This window comes from Pristiophorus japonicus, chromosome 1 (genome assembly GCF_044704955.1).
Source record: "Pristiophorus japonicus isolate sPriJap1 chromosome 1, sPriJap1.hap1, whole genome shotgun sequence".
Taxonomy (NCBI): domain Eukaryota; kingdom Metazoa; phylum Chordata; class Chondrichthyes; family Pristiophoridae; genus Pristiophorus; species Pristiophorus japonicus.
In genome coordinates this window covers 348,985,191-349,004,012 of record NC_091977.1, presented here as the reverse complement: position 1 = coordinate 349,004,012, position 18,822 = coordinate 348,985,191, and the positions used below count along the sequence as shown (strand labels likewise).

At 44.6% G+C, this 18,822-nt stretch overlaps 1 protein-coding gene and 1 pseudogene across 1 annotated transcript in view; both read left to right on the top strand.

Moving 5' to 3' along the window:
• Positions 1-18,822, top strand: part of pou6f2 (POU class 6 homeobox 2) — an 868,195-nt gene that overhangs the window by 166,473 nt on the left and 682,900 nt on the right. The gene's annotated exons all lie outside the window — the stretch shown is intronic.
• LOC139279491 (U2 spliceosomal RNA) lies at positions 2,106-2,344 on the top strand (annotated as a pseudogene).

Sequence of the window (18,822 nt, the reverse complement as noted above, 5' to 3'; positions counted from 1 at the left end):
GTGCAGCCTTCGGTCGCCTGAGAAAGAGAGTGTTCGAGGATCAGGCCCTCAAATCTGGCACCAAGCTTATTGATATATAAATCAATGGACCCAACGCTAGCACTTAGAGGGTACACCACTCCCTCAGTCTAAAAAACATTCAAAACCTGTCAATGGAACATTATTACAGGTGTGTGCTGATTGCTAATTTTAAAAATGTTGTTCTTCCTAACAAGCTTTATTGCCTAAAATCTCCTGATTAAAAATCATGCCATTTTGTCAGAGAACAACTCTTAAAAGGATTATTAACTCTCACAAAATCTTACGTCAGAGAAGGAGGTTGTTCAGCCCATTGTACCTGCGCAACTCTTTGAAAGAGCTATCCAGTTAGTCCCACTCCCTCTCTCGTTAAGAAACAGAGAGGAAAATACTAGCTCATCATTGGTAATTTACAACTGGATTAGTCAAATATCTGTTGAATGGGTGTGCTGCTAAAAGTCACCCTGAGGAGGCAACTAAACTCCTTCATCAGGTGTCATGCACATCTTCAATTAATAAGATTGCAGCACATATCGAATAAAATCTGTTGATGGGTAGTGAATGCATGTTGCATGTATTTATATCCCAGTGTGAAGAAGTCTTTGGACTAGAAAATCGTGTATTTACTGCCACTCCAGAGCGCCATGAAATGGTGAAAAAATGGTGGCCGCCCCTCTTTCGCCAACTGGTGGTGGGTTTCGCGCTGGCCGCCATTTTCCTCCCTCCCTTTGCACTGCCGGTAACTGGCAGCATCCTGGAAAAAAAAAGGCGACATGGTGACGTAAATCCGCATGCAACGCCGACTTAATGTCACCATTCCGAACATTGACCCTCATGCTGATTTCAGCATTGGGTCCTAAGCACACCAGTTTAACCTGGCGTGCAAGACCGTGGCATTGCCACACGTCTTTCAGTTAAGTTTGGATTTAAGCTTTGGACTATTTATTTTATTTTATTGAAGTAGTGGCTTGCTGCAATAGATGTTAAAAGTTTTTTTTTTAAATGTGTAGGGAGTGCTGCTGGATGCTTGCAAGGCCTTGGATGGTAAAGGAAGGCCTCTGAGAAGACAGAAAATGCTGCAAATACTCAGCAGGTCAGGCAACATCCATGGAGAGAATGCTGCCTGATCAACTGAGTATTTCCAGCATTTTATGCTGTCATTTCAGATGTACAGCAGCCGCTCGCAAAGGGAAGATGATGACGCAGAAGAGGAAGAACCCGAAGAGGAGGAAGCAGAAGGAAGGATGCAATCCAGACAGCCTCTTTCTGGCCAGGATATCTGGGATGGAATCATCACCTGCGGTCCCAGTGACCACAACCCCAATTTGCCTTTTCACATTTGTCCCACGCCTTAACTTCCCACTGTTACTGACCTTCACAGCATCCTCTTGGCCACATTGCTGAAATAAAAGCCACCACAAAGCAAACTTTCCAATCAAATTGTATACATCTATCCATCCAATATGACATCAAGAAATCAACACACCATCCTTATGAAATCTCTTAGTGACTGTCTTATGTGTTCCTTTTTCTATCCTACTGATGCAGTGGCTGCATCATGGCTGGTGGAAGGCTGCTGACTTTCAGTGGGAGACACTGCAAATGGTCTTGCTGGTCGACCTTGAGAAGCTGATGGCTGCGAGTGTGAAATCAAGTTTGTTTGTTTTTTTCTTCTTCTCTTCCTCTTCCTCTTGCTTTCCTTCCCCTCCCTTCCCTCCTCCTCCCTTCCCCTCCCTTCCCTTACCTCCTCCTCCCTTCCCTTCCCTCCTCCTCCCAGCATCTTGTTTCCTTTCAGGCCTGCGATGAGGCTAGGAATGGGAGATGTACCTTGTGATTGGTGCAGATTGTTGGTAGGGAGTGATTGGGGGTGGGGGTCATGCATTGAGCAGTGTGTGAGGCTTGTGGTGCAGTTGGTAGGAGATGGCTTTTGAAAATGCATTCACTGACTTTGATCACTGGTTCTGAGGTCATCAAGCTTTTTTGGGCACTGGAGCCAGGCGGTGGGGGGCGACACTGCAGCCTCGGTGATGTAGTCCCACTTCCTTCTTTATGAAGGGCCCCCAGGCCTCTGTGGGTAGAGGACCTGTCTTGCTTCTCGGCCTTTTGGCTAAGATCATGCGTAACTGACCTGACAGGGGAGTAACCACCATAACCCCAAGGTGGTTCTCCCTGGATCAGGAAGGTATATGCTTGCTTTTTTGGAAATAGGAGGTGGGTGGGGTGGCTTGACCCATCCACCTCCACGGAGGTGTGTGGGGGGCCTGACCCATCCACCTCCATGGCACGAACCTGGTATTGCAGTATTTCCAGGAACGGTGCAGTGGCTCTAGGCCTTTTGGCTAAGAGCATTGGCGCAGAGTGATCCTTGATGTGTGCAAGGTGACCTCTGGCGTTTGTGATTTGACAAAGAATTGGAACGATTGGCTACGAATTTCCAAAAAAAAAACCTGTCTTGCAGTGTTGACCCCCTGCACAAAGCTGGAGTGCTGTGTGCGAGACCCTGGGTGCCCCTTCCCTGGCTTGCCATTTGTGTCAGTGCTTAAGCAGTTTTTCTGTTTTTGAGTTTTAGAAGGGAATTTAGCTTTAAGAGCTCAATAATCACATTTGGGACTTCTTACTAATGTTAATTTTTTTGAAAGACAGTAAGCGCTGAAAACTGCATTTTTTTGTATTAGTTCTGCGTGAATTACCCCTTGAACTCATAGATTTTTAAATTGTTCACAATTCCTTGCGAGCTCCACTGCCTCGCTTCCAGAGGCTCGAGAAGCTCGAACGCTGACTGTGGATGGGAACTTTGCCTCGGAAGCCAACTGATGCCAACAGAATGGCATTGCATGGAAGGTTAGCGCCACCAATCTCCAGCCCCCCAGACGAATTTGTTCTCCTTTGCACTGCGACCGTTTTCAGCGGCCATTAACTCCAGTCGCTGGTGACACGAGCAACTTTAGTGGCGAACACAAATTTCTCGGCCTCTATCTTTTCCAAGGGAATCGGTTGGAATGTGCTGTTGGAAGTTATGGTGTAACTGCAGCTACTCTACATCACCTGGGACTGAAATGTGTAGAGTTCAAGGGATAAACAATAGAGCCCACATAAACTAATGCAGATAGCCCAGATATTGTATCAACCTGTGTGGTATTGCTCTGGATGCTTATTATAAAAGTCTGCAGGGAAATTTGGTTCCAAAGATTTCAATATCAATAAACAGATTATGCGGTTCAACAATGTGCAATTGAGGTTGAGGAAATGAAATGGTATAAATTCCCCTGGTATTTTGTTTCTTAATTTTGTACATAATATCACAAGTGTTCTGAAGCTGATACTTTTGCATTTATTTATGGCATTTTTTGAATGTGTTAAATAGAACTGGTTATTACAAGCTCAATCAAAGTTACAGCAGTGGAAAAAATCCTTATATAGCAATAAAGATTTATTACATACAAGAAAGATTTATTTCCATTATCCAGTTGAAGTCTGATTCTCTAAGGTTTTATAACAGAAACAAATGAAAAATAAACTTTAAGGTATGTATCACCGTGAATAACACATTACATGATTCATTTAAGTGCATGACGGAAATCTCTGTATTATATAAATAGTGACGGTGTCAAGGGCACGATTGCTAAGGCCATTACCCTGAGGCTGCTGGATTGACTGTATCAAACAATGACTGTTGCTTTGGGCAATTGAAGTTAGTGTTTCCCTTCCTTTTATATTATACCCTTGAGCAAGATGCCGTGACCTACAGAGGAACAGTTAACATTAATAGCTAGCACTACTGATACATCACAAGGCAATCATTTTTACTTTGGGAGGATGAAAGCCTATATAACTAATTAAATATTGTCTTCTAACCCGCTTTATGTATAATTTTATGAGGGGTGTGCAGCAGCCAAATCTAGTGTAGGCCATGTGTGTGTCTTATTTAGGGTGAATTTCCTTGTGAGAATGCAATGGGTATTAAAAATAATCAGATTGAGTGACACACCGTGCAAAGGCTCTTCCATCCACCCTTTCCATTTTGGAGTAGCATATTTTCTGCGGACAGTACTTAGTTCCAGACTCTCAGCCACAAGAAACTGAGTGGAGACTGCACAATTATACACAGGACAGTCAGAACCATAAGTTGGAGCTGGATTTGAACTTAATGGCAAAAGAACAATTTGCTAAGCTATTGTGCCACTTAGTCCCTGAGGCTGTGTGCCCATCTCTCTTCAAATGAATACAGTTTCAATGGAAGAATTTCAGAATCGCTACACGATCTTCATTGGACCATGCTTGGTACTGACCTTTAAACGCCAAAATTAATTTCTGAAGCCATAAATGAAGTTACTTATAAGTTACTTGTAATACATTCTTTCTGAGTTTCCATTAACAATCATCATAGGCAGCCCCTCAGAGTCAAGGAAGACTTGCTTCCACTCTTAACATGAGTTCTTAAGTGGCTGTACAGTCCAATTCAAGAGCCACAGTCTCTGTCACAGGTGGGACAGATAGTCGTTGAGGGAAGGGGTTGGTGGGACTGGTTTGCCACGCGCTTTTTCCGCTGCCTGCGCTTGATTTCTGCATGCTCTCGACGACGAGACTCGAGGTGCTCAGCGCCCTCCCGGATGCGCTTCCTCCACTTAGGGCGGTCTTTGGCCAGGATCTCCCAGGTGTCAGTGAGGATGTTGCACTTTATCAGGGAGACTTTGAGGGTGTTCTTGTAACGTTTCCATTGCCCACCTTTGACTCGTTTGTTGTGAAGGAGTTCCGAGTAGAGCGCTTGCTTTGGGAGTCTCGTGTCTGACATGCGAACTATGTGGCCTGCCCAGTGGAACTGATAAAGTGTGGTCAGTGCTTCGATGCTGGGGATGTTGGCCTGGTCGAGGACACTAATGTTGGTGCGTCTGTCCTCCCAGGGGATTTGTAGGATCTTGCAGAGACATAATTGGTGGTATTTTTCCAGCGGCATAAGGTATCTACTGTACATGGTCCATGTTTCTGAGCCATACAGGAGGGCGGGTATCACTACAGCCCTTTAGACCATGATCTTGGTGGCAGTTTTGAGGGTCTGGTCTTCAAACACTCTTTTCCTCAGGCGGCCGAAGGCTGCACTAGCGCAGTGGAGGCGGTGTTGGATCTCGTCGTCAATGCCTGCCCTTGTTGATAGGAGGCTCCCAAGATATGGGAAGTGGTCAACGTTGTCCAGGGCCAGAGTTTCCATTAAGAAAATACAATATGCATTCACCTCTTTAGATTATAAATATAGGAATTAGAAGTTTGACTGTTTAATGCTTAAAAATAAAATCATAGAATCATACAGCACAAAGAAGGCCATTTGGCCCAGCGTGTCTATGCCAGTTCTTTGAAAGAGCTATCCAATTATTCCTACTCCCCTGCTCTTTCTCCATAACCCTGCAGTTTTTTTTCCTTTTCAAGTATATGTAAAATTCCCTTTTGATTGTTGCTATTGAATCAGCTTCCGTCACCCTTTCAGGCAGTGCATTCCAGATCATAACAACTCATGCATAAAACAAATTCTCCACATCTTCTCCCTGGATCTTTTTCCAATTATCTTAAATATGTGTCCCCTGGTTACCGTACCTCCTGCCAGTGGAAACAGTTTCTCCCTTTCTACTCTATCAAAACCCATCATGATTTTGGACTCGATTGTTTTTGTGATTTTGAAATGTTTGGCATTTCCTTTTTCTTGTTCATGTTTTCCCTGATTTTGGAGACATTTTCTGCAGGGGTGTCTCATTCTGTTTGTTGCTTTGTGACAGGTTTCCCACCCGTAAGTCGGCCTGATTGACAGGCTGGCTTTCAGTCAGGTGGGGAATGCTGGAGAAGAGGCCGCAAACACAGGCAAGGTGCAGGCTCTGACCTCGATGGGGGGTCCGATCCTCGACCCTGGTGGGGAGGGGTTTGTATGGGAGAGCTGATGGTGTGGGAAGTTGGGGGGGCCTGGAGGAAGCACTCCTACTCCCCTCGGCCCACAAGGATTGCTCCCCAAGGCTGTCCTCATCTCACTGCAGCTACTGGGACTCCTAAGACCTGGGAACCCTGGCTGCCAACAGGTAAACCTGCACAGCATGTTAAATCCATAGGCTTCCAGCCTCATTATAATATTTAAAGTCTCAACCCTTCTCCTGGGCCTGGGAGCAGGTTGGCTGCCCACTCCCTGTCCCGCCTCCATTAAAACCAGAAGTGGGTGGGTTAGAGGCGGGTTGAGGTCGCGATTCAGATTTTTAACACTTTAACCCCCACCCGATCCCAACCCACCTGTTTTGGGGGTTAAAATTCCTCCCTATGTGACTACACTTGTGCGCTAGTGAGTGCGTTCATTAGCTCAAGCATCCAGAACACACCCTGTTCATTTCTACATTACAGCCGTCAGTAGGCGGTTCGTTCCCTGGCTCCTTTGAGTATGCATGTTGCGTACCACTGCTGAAATTTTAAGCAGAGTTCTCATGAGCTGAACTGTCAAGGTCAGTGTCCATTCACCAGAAAAAGAGATTGTGTTATTTTAATAAACTATCTGCTGATATAACTTAATGAGAAAGCAGGCAGCAAGTATTGTATCTGATTACTGACATAAAGGGCAGTTTGGTAATTTGCTGTTCTTTCTTTCTCTTGCACTATCCTCAGCACCACTATCAACAGTAATGATTTTTTGTCAGGTTCAAAATGTCAGAGTAAATTGTCTTATAATCACATACTGTACATGGGCTGTGCCAACCTGCTGGAAAACCCGAGCATTTGAAACGAACTAGACACTTGTAATCAGAAAACCCCACCCCCACACTCTGACTGATGCTGTACTCCTTTGGAAAGGCTTAATATGTTGCTTGGGTTGGGAAATCAAGAACACAAAAAAAGATAGAGGTAATTTTGAACGTATAAGTAAACATGAGTTATTGATTTTATTGACCACCCTGTTAACTCAGTACAACTTATTTATGTACAGAACCTACATGCAGCATCACTGTTTTCTTTTCAACCGAATATAATCACCATTCCAAATATAAATAAACTGGTAATGAAATCGTCTGTCACTTGATGTCAAGATTTGGCTAATTTTCAGTTGTAAAAATCAATTAATCTAACTAGACATTACAGTCACTTTATCAGCACCAGCTTTAACAAAGATTGTCTCTATATTTTGCAACAAACTTAGTTTTTATCGGGTCTTAATATGTTTTTAGCAAAGGAAGTGGCACTCCTTCATGAATCTTCTTAAGAGTGGTGGCAGCAGCTGATGTTTCTGAAGGATCTAATGTAGGGCCCAATTTTGGCCATGACTTGCATCAATTTTTTTGAAGGAAGTTGTTTTTTCTGGTGTAAGTTAAAAATTGCCATTTTCCCCAAAAAATTTGCTCCAGTTAGGTACGATTTTTTTGTTCCGTTTTTTTTTCAAAAGGGGGCGATCCCAGACACTTACGCCAGTTTTGGCCATTTATGCCACTTTGGCCAGCTAAAACTTACTCCAAATCGACTTAAGTCAGCGTATGTGGCCAGCTCTGAAAAACCTTGCGGGCAGTTAAGAAATCGGCACAGGTTAGTACATTTAAAGCACCAAGATTTATAAAGCAGTAAACAAAGCACAAAAATAAGCATTCACTAACAAATAAAAAATACGAGGAAGCTGAGGACCTGCATCAAGACTTACAAAGCACTCAACAAACTACAAAAAGTAATAAGCAATCAATTAATAACAAATAAAAAATAGAAGTCCTACCTTTATGCCACAATCAAGGTTTTTTTTAAGTTCTCTCCCTCCCCCCCCCATTAAAACACTCTTTCTCCACCCCCCCCCACTAAACACTCTTTCTCTCCCCCCCTGCCCCCGCAAAACACTCTTTCTCCCCCCCCTCAAAACACTCTTTCTCCCCCCCAAAACACTCTTTCTCCCCCCCCAACACTCTTTCTCCCCCCCACCCCCCAAAACTCTCCTCCCCCCCCTCCCCTGCCCTCCCAATCAAAACTCTCAAGCACAACCATCAATGAATAAAAAATAAAACTGAAGTCCTACCTCAGCCCGGGAACTCAGCAGGCCGGCCGGCCGGTGCGGGAGACCACTCGGCCGGGGATAGGGTGCGACGAGTTCAGGGTGTCCCTTCAGCCGGGATAGGGGCTGCGAGCATCGGGTCCTGCTCACAGCCCGTAGGGAGGGCAGGAGCATGCACGCAGACTTCACTGCGCATGCGCGCAGATGCCGGCAGTGCTTTCTGTGCTGGCCTGTTGCTCCACCCTCCACTTCACAATGCACGCCACGCTGGGACTCCGGGGACTCGGAAGAGTGGCCAGGCTGGGGCGACTTTTTTCCGGCGCATTTCCAGCGCGCAAAGTCGGCGCACTTAAGATAAGTTCACCGAAAAAAGGGGTTGAGCAAAATTGAGCCCGTAATGAGGTAACAGTTTGAAAAGGTTTTCACAGCACCTCATCAACTGATTTTACATTTAATGATACAAAAACAAAATTAGCCTGTAAGGAGGAACTCATTTTGTTTTGGCTAAACAAGTTTCACAATTATTTCATAATAGTCATGCTTTGGGACTTAGCTTTCATCTCTGCATCCAGACAGAATGTTGTTCCTATTTTGGAGGCAAAGCCCACTGCATCTTCCTTGATTTGTGCCCTTGTTTTAAGTACTTGTGAAATTAAACCTTTTTGGAGCAACTGCTCTGCACCCCAATTTAACATGGAGGTGGTGGATGACAGAATTAGTATTTGTGGATTGCGTTTAGAAGGAATGAGAATGAAAGACAGGGTCGACTTGAAGTTCTTGAAGCGGCTGATGTTCAATGGTGCTGGTTCAAATGTGTAACCAGACCAACATGTTCACTATTGTCCTTCAGGGAAGGAAATCTGCCATCTTTACCCGGTCTGGATGGTAGGTGACTCCGGTCCCACACTTATGTGATTGAGTCTTAACTGCCCTTTGAAGTGTCCTAGCAAACCACTCAGTTGTATCAAATCATTACAAAGAATAAGAAGAACATTAGACAGACCACTTGGCTGTGAAATACACAACAAATAAGGACACTATGAAGGCACAATCAGCTCAGTCGATCATGCAAAAAAGGAAAGAAATTGCATTTATATTGCACCTCTCATGACCTCAGAACATCCCAAAGTGCTTTACAACCAATTAAGTACTTTTGAAGTGTAGTCACTGTTGTAATGTTGGAAACACAGCAGCCAATTTGCACACAACAAGGTGATAATGACCAGATAATCTTTTTTTTTAAAGTGATGTTGGTTGACGGATAAATATTTACCAGGACACTGGAGAGAACTCCCTTGCTCTTCTTTGAAATAGTGCGATGGAATATTTTACATACACCTGAGAGGGCAGGTGGAGCTTCGGTTTAATGTATCATCTGAAATGCGGCACCTCTGACAGTGAAGCACTCCCTCAGTATTGCACTGATGTGTCTAGAGTGGGACTTGAACCCACAACCTTCTGGCACAGAAGTGAGAGTACTATCACTGAGCCATGGCTGACACCTTAAAGTTCTCCTCACTAACATCTGGGGACAAGTGCCAAAGTTGGAAGAGCTGTTGCACAGACAAATCAAGCAACAGCCTGACATAATCATACTCACAGAAATGTACCTATCAGCCAACGTCCCAGATTCCTCCGTCACTATCCCTGGGTATGTCCTGTACCATTGGAGGGACAGACCCACCGGAGATGGGGGCATATATAGCTGAGTGGGAGTGGCTGTGGCAGTCCTCAACCTTGACTCTGGACCCTATCTCATGGCTTCAGGTGAAACATGGGCAAGGAAACCTCCTGCTGATTACCACCTACTTCTCTCTCTCAGCTGGTGAATCCATACTTTTCCATGTTTAAAACCACTTGGAGGAAGCACTAAGGGTAGTAAAAGCACAGAATATACTCTGAATGGGGGACTTCAATGTCCATCACCAAGAATGGCTCGGTAGTACCATCACTGACTGATACTAAGGAATAACCTACTTGACCTCATTCTCACCAGTCAATGATGATCAGGGCTGGAGTTATAGCTAGCTCAAAGGAAGCTGTTTGTGCTTGTTGGAGACAAATCATCTCAGCTCCAGGGCATCACTGCTGGAGATCCTCAGGGCAGCGTCCTAGGCCCAACTATCTTCAGCTGCTTCATCAGTGATTTTCCCCATATTATAAGGACAGAAATGGGGCTGTTTGCCAATGATTGCCCAATGTTCAGCTCCATTCACAATTCCTCAGATAATGATTAGTGGCAAGTAATATTTGCAGAAATAGCAGACAATTATCGTCTTCAACAAAAGATAGCCTTAGCACCTCCTTTACATTCAATGGCATGCCCATCGCCAAATCCCCCACCATCAAATCTCAGGCATCACCATTGATCAGAAACTCAACTAGACTAGCCACATAAATACTGTAGCTACTAGAGCAGATCAGAGACTGGGTCAAGTACCTCACCTCCTGATTCCCCAAATCCTGTGCACCACCTACCATGCACCAATCAGGAGCATGATGCAATACTCTCCACATGCCTGGATGGGTGCAGCTGCAACATCACTAAAGAAGCTCAACATCATCCAGTACAAAGCAGGCCATTTGTTTGGCATGACCTTAAACATCTACTCCTTCCACAACTGGCGTACCGTCACTGCAGTAAGTACTATCTGTAGGATGCATTGCAGCAAGTGATCAAGGCTTCTTCAGCAGAACCTCCCAAACCCAGCGACTTCCATCATCTAGAAGAAGCGCAGAAGGTGCAAGGGAACAACAACACCTCCTCTCCAGGTTCCCCTTCAAGTCACACACCATCCTGACTTTGACATATCTTTATTTTTAACATGAAGTCAGATATTTTTTTGACATACAGCAATCCTTATCTCAAAATTAGCAAAATGAGTAGGATGGGAACATATATGGGAGGATGGTCAGGGCAACAGGAAGTTTTGTTTTTAAAAGAAGTAAAGCATTTGCTTATTATTAACTTTATTTTCGAAGGCATCCTAATGAAGAATGCAGGGGCTGACAGTATAATAGGGCAGCTTATTGGACAGTCTTCTAGATTGGGAAGAAACCAGAAGCTTGCAATCAGCAATTGACAATGGTTAGATGGAACTGGAGATGGGCAATGGAAGGAGGCAACACGTTGAGTGAGGTGGGATTTGTGGACAGAGAGGAAAATAAAGCTCAATTCAATTTTGTTCAGTAAAAATAAGGATAGCTAAAACTGGGTTTTGTCAATAAAGAAGTCTCAGATCTTTTGTTAGCTTTTCTTTGTAAAATAAAACATTTTTTTTTTAAAGAAAATAGGGGGAGAAATTGAGTATCGCCCCATTTGAAAAATTATTGACAGGCTTTCAAACTTTAAAAAAATTTGGCTTTTGCCCTACAGGATGGAAGTGGAATGCTAAATCAAGCAATCGGCAGCAGGCAGGATAGTAGCTATGCAGCGCTGCTTGAATGCCAGGCTGTTGACACAGTGGTCCATGGAGGCCTGGTACGTGCCAACAGAGTTTGCAGCTTGGGCCCTTCCCTTTAATGAAGAGAAGATCCCCTCCAATGCAGCAATGCTACACAGCCCAGTGCGTAGTGCTGCGTGCCACTCCCAACCCGTCTACCGCACTACAGCCCCAAAAAGGATGTGGCGAGCGTTATTTTGCGCTCCATTTCCTTTCGGGGGCGGTAACCCGAATTTCTGGAGGCGGTGGGGAGGTGGGACTTCCGTGTCTGGCGCAGAATGTCCCACCTCCCAGATGTTACCGTCCCCAAATGGGGCGCAACATAACACTTTCTACCCAAAGATGCTTAAGTGCTTTTACACTTCACAATTGATAGATTCTAATCATTAAAAAAAGGAAAATTGAAGTGACATTTGGATTTTTAACAGATTAATCATAGAAACATAGAAACATAGAAAATAGGTGCAGGAGTAGGCCATTCGGCCCTTCTAGCCTGCACCGCCATTCAATGAGTTCATGGCTGAACATGCAACTTCAGTACCCCATTCCTGCTTTCTCACCATACCCCTTGATTCCCCTAGTAGTAAGAACTTCATCTAACTCCTTTTTGAATATATTTAGTGAATTGGCCTCAACAACTTTCTGTGGTAGAGAATTCCACAGGTTCACCACTCTCTGGGTGAAGAAATTCCTCCTCATCTCGGTCCTAAATGGCTTCCCCCTTATCCTTAGACTGTGTCCCCTGGTTCTGGACTTCCCCAACATTGGGAACATTCTTCCTGCATCTAACCTGTCTAACCCCGTCAGAATTTTAAACGTTTCTATGAGGTCCCCTCTCATTCTTCTGAACTCCAGTGAATACAAGCCCAGTTGATCCAGTCTTTCTTGATAGGCCAGTCCCGCCATCCCGGGAATCAGTCTGGTGAACCTTCGCTGCACTCCCTCAATAGCAAGAATGTCCTTCCTCAGGTTAGGAGACCAAAACTGTACACAATACTCCAGGTGTGGCCTCACCAAGGCCCTGTACAATTGTAGCAACACCTCCCTGCCCTTGTACTCAAATCCCCTCGCTATGAAGGCCAACATGCCATTTGCTTTCTTAACCGCCTGCTGTACCTGCATGCCAACCTTCAATGACTGATGTACCATGACACCCAGGTCTCTTTGCACCTGCCCTTTTCCTAATCTGTCACCATTCAGATAATAGTCTGTCTCTCTGTTTTTACCACCAAAGTGGATAACCTCACATTTATCCACATTATACTTCATCTGCCATGCATTTGCCCACTCACCTAACCTATCCAAGTCGCTCTGCAGCCTCATAGAATCCTCCTTGCAGCTCACACTGCCACCCAACTTAGTGTCATCCGCAAATTTGGAGATACTACATTTAATCCCCTCGTCTAAATCATTAATGTACAGTGTAAACAGCTGGGGCCCCAGCACAGAACCTTGCGGTACCCCACTAGTCACTGCCTGCCATTCTGAAAAGTCCCCATTTACTCCTACTCTTTGCTTCAGACCATCACATCCCTTTAAAGCTACCTCAAAGTCATACCCAACCACTCCACTCCCCCTCACAGTTAACAGTGGCACTCTACCTCACCCAACCACCCCAGTCCCCCTCACTAGTTCATAGTTGCATTCTACCTCATCCAACTCTCCATCTTTACACTCCGTTCCCCCTCCCAGTTCATAGTGACACTCTTCCCTCACATTTTCAGTTCAACGTGGCACAGTTCTCCCCTCCAATCCTGATCAAACTGGCACATTTTCTCTCCCCCAAGTAATGTTGGCACTATTTCCTCCCCCTACCCAATTAATGCTCTTTTTTAACAATGTTTATGCCGGCATTTCCCCTCATTGTTAATGCTGTCACCCTACATGGAAGTAGACTGCCAAGTTCAGTTGAGCGTCGAGTGGGATGTGTCACTATGAACCAGGAGGGTCGGAAGAGGGAGTTGGAAGAGGCAGTGTCTCTGTGAGCTGGACCTGGTGGTGGTAGAATGAACTGGGGTAGCGGAGGGGTTTGTTTTTACATGAGAGCGCGACTGTGAGTACTCTTGGGGCATAGAGTACAAAAGCAAGGAGGTTAATCAGACCATCACATCCCTTTAAAGCTACCTCAAAGTCATACCCAACCACTCCACTCCCCCTCACTCTAGTTTGGCCTCAACTGGAGTATTGTATTCAATTCTGGGCAGCACAATTTAGGAAGGATGTGAAGGCCTTAGAGAGGGTGCAGAAAAGAATGGTTCCAGGGACGAGAGACTTCAGTTTCATGGATGGACTGGAGAAGCTCGTGTTTTCCTTAGAGCAGAGAAGAGTGAGAGGAGATTTGATAGAGTTGTTCAAAACCATGAGGGGTCGAGACAGAGTAATTAGAGAGAAGCTGTTCCCATTGGCAGAAGGGTCGAGAACCAGAGGACACAGATTTAAGGTGATTGGAAGAAGAACCATGAAGAAAAACTTTTTTACACAGTGAGTGGTTAGGTTCTGGAATGCACTGACTGAAAGGGTGGAGGCAGACTCAATCGTGGCTTTCAAAAGGGAATTGGATAAGTACCTGAAGGAAACAAATTTTCAGGGCTATGGGGAAAGGGCGGCGGAGCGGGACTACCTGAAGTGCTCTTGCAGAGAGCCGGCACAGGCTTGATGGGCTGAATGTAACCATTCTGAGTTGTAACCATTCTATGATTTCTCTCCCCAGTCAGTTAATGTTGACACCCTTTCTCCAAATCCCAATCAGTTAATGTTGACACCCTTTCTCCAAATCCCAATCAGTTAATGTTGACATTCTGGGGCTGAAATTGCCCTCCTCCTTAAGGTTCATTACCCTCTAAGAGGCGGTAATGGTGCAGATAGGCCTCACCGACTGGGCACAGGCAGATAGGCCAACCCTTCCTAAATTGCCCCCGGGCCGGGAGCAGCGGAAACAGGTTTCCGCGCCGCCCGTGTGGCTGCCCCATCGGGCACGCACCGATCCCCTTCCGACCGGCGGTGACCCCTTTCAGTCCCGCGGGAAATTGCTGTGTGTGAGCGGTGCCGCCGCCGGTCACTACCACTGATAGTTTTCCACTGCGGGAAGCTTTGTGTGCCTGGGAAGGGAGAGTGCACTGCTCGGCCGCAATTTTATTTTAATTGTCGGCCGACTGCTATGTCGGCCCGACAATGGTGACCACGGGTTCAGCTGGGCCGTCAACAGGCAGTCTGGCAGTCTTGGGCGCCAGGCCACTGGCCCGGCCGAAACCCTCCCTGGCGGCTGATGACACATACTGACATCCGACCCACTCCACATGCACTTCCGCCCTGCAGCTGACCCATGGATTGGGGCCCAGAAGAATCTTCATAAACGGTAGGTGCGCCTACTTTCAGTCGCGGGGCAATTTTGGCCCCTCTTATCTCCAACTCCCAATCAGTTAATGTTGCCACTATGTAGCAGCCACAATCACTCCAACTAGTAGCAGGACTTGTACCGGAGTTGTGTTGGGGTTTGCAAGAGGAGCCCATTCCATGTTGATTTTGTCAGCGGATATTTTCAGCAGATATGAAATGCTTTCAGCGTGAAACACTTATGTTTAGAAGATATGCACCTTGAAAATACATTAGAAACATCAAGATGCTGTCATGATGCTCAGAAAAGTAACGTCCAAAAAAGATTCACTACTTTATACTCCTTTCGAAGAATAATTTTAGTAAATTTAAAGCACTGATCTTAGCTTGGTCACATATTGGTGGAAAATAATTCTCTGGCAGCTTGCTTGCTACCTGCTCTACGTCTAGATGCCAAACATGAGAAACTCATGTTTCTTTTCCCTTATGACATAATTTGAACCACTCAAATGGATTATTTAAAGTGTAGATGACCAACTGACATCTGTTCTCTGTTTCTGTGTCAGCTGAGAGTTGTCTCTTAGCCTGCTATGTTAGAAAGGCGATTAAGACCATTCTCTGACTTTAACGAACTTCCCAGCTGCAGGAGTTAATACTGTTTGGCAGTGCAGGAGCACAGGTTCTTGAGGGTAAACTTTCCATTGCACAATCCCAAGGCAGAGGCTCACCCGTCGGGAGCCTATATTGGGAAAACACATTACTAGTGACCCAACATGCATCTGTCATGTGCAAGGCTTCCAATTGGGAGTGCACAAATAGAAAATGTACTCTTCTGCATACAAGCTTCTGTTATTTCCCAGTAATCCACCGCATGGCTTCATTTCCGTATGTCTGATATGGCTAACTTAATCTTTTAATGATGATGCCCCAAATGATATGAATGCCAAGAGTAATGCACAGCTTTATTAGAACTGTGCAGAGCTTTGTGTGATGGGAGCTTGTATCGAGAATTTGAGGACAGAGGTTATCATGGCCAATTGGCAGCTTGTGCAATTGTCCCAACTTAACGGATAGAAATCCTGCTGAAATCCATTCTCTCAGTTTCCTGTTACCTGTTCCCATAATGCGAAGCACTGCACTCTCCTGGCTGCAGGTGGGAAACAGTGGTTTGAAATGCAACTCAGGCCCGACCGTTAAATTTAGCAAGGCTTGAGAGCAAACCGTCCTCCCGGGTTTTGAGTCTGCTTTCTAGACCGTCTCCCACAACCCCCGCTGTTCCCAACCTGCCTCCATCTTAAAATTCCGGGACTTTATGTCTGTGCCTCTGATCAACAGAAAGTCTGCTTGTTGAGAATATCATTCAGATCTAAAAAAAAACAGTTACTCCTAAAACATTTCTTCATTCAGCAGCACATGCCATTTACTTACCTCCAGTACTTTATCTGATCCTATTAATCCTTGGAATTAATGTCATTTAGTTTTAAACAGTTGTATAATATAATGGGGATGTGGAGTGGAGGCTTATTGCTGGCTTTTAGAAGATCCAATTACACAAAACTCAGTTTAAATTGGCCTTTATTATGATTGCTGGAAGTGAGCAGGAAGCAGGTTTAATTTGGACAGGCCATTGTCTGTGTTGTCCCTGTTGCACTGAGGGAGCAGCTGGCCAACATGAAAAAATAATGAATGTAGAAGGTTCATACTTATTTGGTGACCTTTATTTCTTGGGCAGTGGCTGCAGCGAGAGAGCAAAGGCAGCTCCAATTATTAAAAATAAGGAAATAACTAGTGATTTTAACACAGAAGTAGAATGTGCACAACCTATATTTCTTTTACTGTGCAGGAAACCCTAATGTAGCATCTGACACATACACTTACTGCACGGCTACATTTTATCGGCCCAATGCCATTCCAGAGCTAAATGACCTTAGCGAACACCACACAGAATGAAATGGATTTCCAAAGTAACAAAATATGTATGATTTTAACACTGAATATCCCGCCCAGACAATGTGATCCAAGTATATTATGCAGTGTTTAAACAGAGTCTGAAGTGGCAGAGGTCACCAATGCATCCTTTCTATCGACCTATCCCTCTCTATCTGCATCGACCTACCCACATCTGTTTATTTGTCTATCTATATTTGGCTATTTGTCTACCAAACTCTATTTATCTACCTGCCCTATCTGTCTAAATACCTATCACTATTTGAATGTACATTTACATAACTTTCTCTCCATAACTTTCTCAATTCCTATTTATCAAGCTATCTGTTTGCATTTTTATTTATCTATGTATCCTTATTTACCTATCTTTGCCAGTCTATCTACCAAACTCTGGGGCCGAAATTCAGGTGCACCAGAAAGCTGACGCACCTATGAGTTTTTGATTGGTACTCACCGCTGGAACTCCTGATACGGTAAGTAGATCCATTTTCAGGACTTTGACATTTTTTCAAAGTCCTACAGGAAATGATCATAATGGGGCGGGCCTTAGATTCAAAGCCAGGCTGACTGGCTGATAATGGGTCGGTCGGGGCCTCCACCACTGTGGCCACTGGGCCACCAGGGAGGGTTTCGGCCGGGCCAACGGCCTGGCACCCAAGAGGGGGTGCCAGGCTGCCTGTTAGTGGCCCGGCCGAACCCGGGACAGTGCTTTGCCGGCCGATCGGCAAGTCGGCCAGCAAAAATGTCTCCATTGCGGCCGTGGCAGTAGGCCCTCCCCTTTAAGGGCGGCTGCGCTGCCAGGCCGCACTCAATGCAGAGATGGTGCACCGGCAGAAAAACCTGCCGGGGGTACGCGCGGCGGGAGATCGACGGATAGAGCTGAAATTCGCTGATAAGTATTTTTTTATTGCTTTAAATTGGCGTTGCAACTGCTTGGGCGGAATGGGGTCCAGGCCGAAAAATCCCCAACCTGAATTTAGGACAGGTCAGCCTATTGACCCCAAAGCAGTGGCCATTCGATTTTTAGGAATGGTCACTGCAAATGGGCATCTTTGAGACTCTGAATTTTGGCCCCCTATCAATACCTATCTATCTACTTAGCAATAATCTACCTATTTATGCCCAGCTGGCTATTTGTCTGTCTGTGTCTATATCTATGTATCTAACTTATCACAATCTTTTTATCTGCCTATATTTGTGTCTAATTATCTAAAAAAAACTATCTATCTATGTCTATATCTATTTACCCACCTATACCTGCTTATCTATCTGTCTATGCATAACTATCAATTCATCTGCCTATTTATCTGTCCAGCTATGTCAATCTCTATCTCTATCTCTGCCTATCTATCTACATCTATATCTATTTAATTACCTATGTCTGTATCTATCAATCAACCTATCCCTATCTATCCATGTCTGATATATAAAGTTATGTACATATGTGATATATTTGTACATTTATAAGTATAATTTTATGCCTGCATGCTGAGCATTTTAATTTAATTTATAGTATGGCTTATTGTAAAAGGAAATAGTATTTGAGCTGGAAGTAATGAAATATAAGCATTATTCAAATGCAAATATCGAACTTCCTGCAGCAACTGTGCTAAATCATATGATAATGTCGTTTTATTAGGACTTATCTAGTCATCCATAACCAATAATTACATTGATTAGATTTTGGTAAATGTAACATTTATGCTAATGAAGAATCAATAAAGCAGGAGGTAAGTTGTGAATTGGAACCACAATATTGTATACCTAAATATGTAGGAAAGGAGAAGAAGATTGTAATTTGGAAATGTAAAAATAAGAATTGAAACTAGCCAAGCACAGCAATGAATTGTAAAGTGGTCCAGATGTTGTAAAGGGGTATAATTTGGTCCTCAGTGTGCCATTTTGTAAACAGATGCAAAAAGGACCAGTTTGGGGACACAACGTTCTGCGCCCAAAAGACACCTGAAGAAAATCCGACCAGAAATTGGGTCAGTCCATTATTCAGGCATCTGGGCGACTGCCTAAAACGTGCTAATAAGGAGCCTGATGCCTGTTTAAGGACGCTTATAAAAAATTGGTGCCTATTTTCGG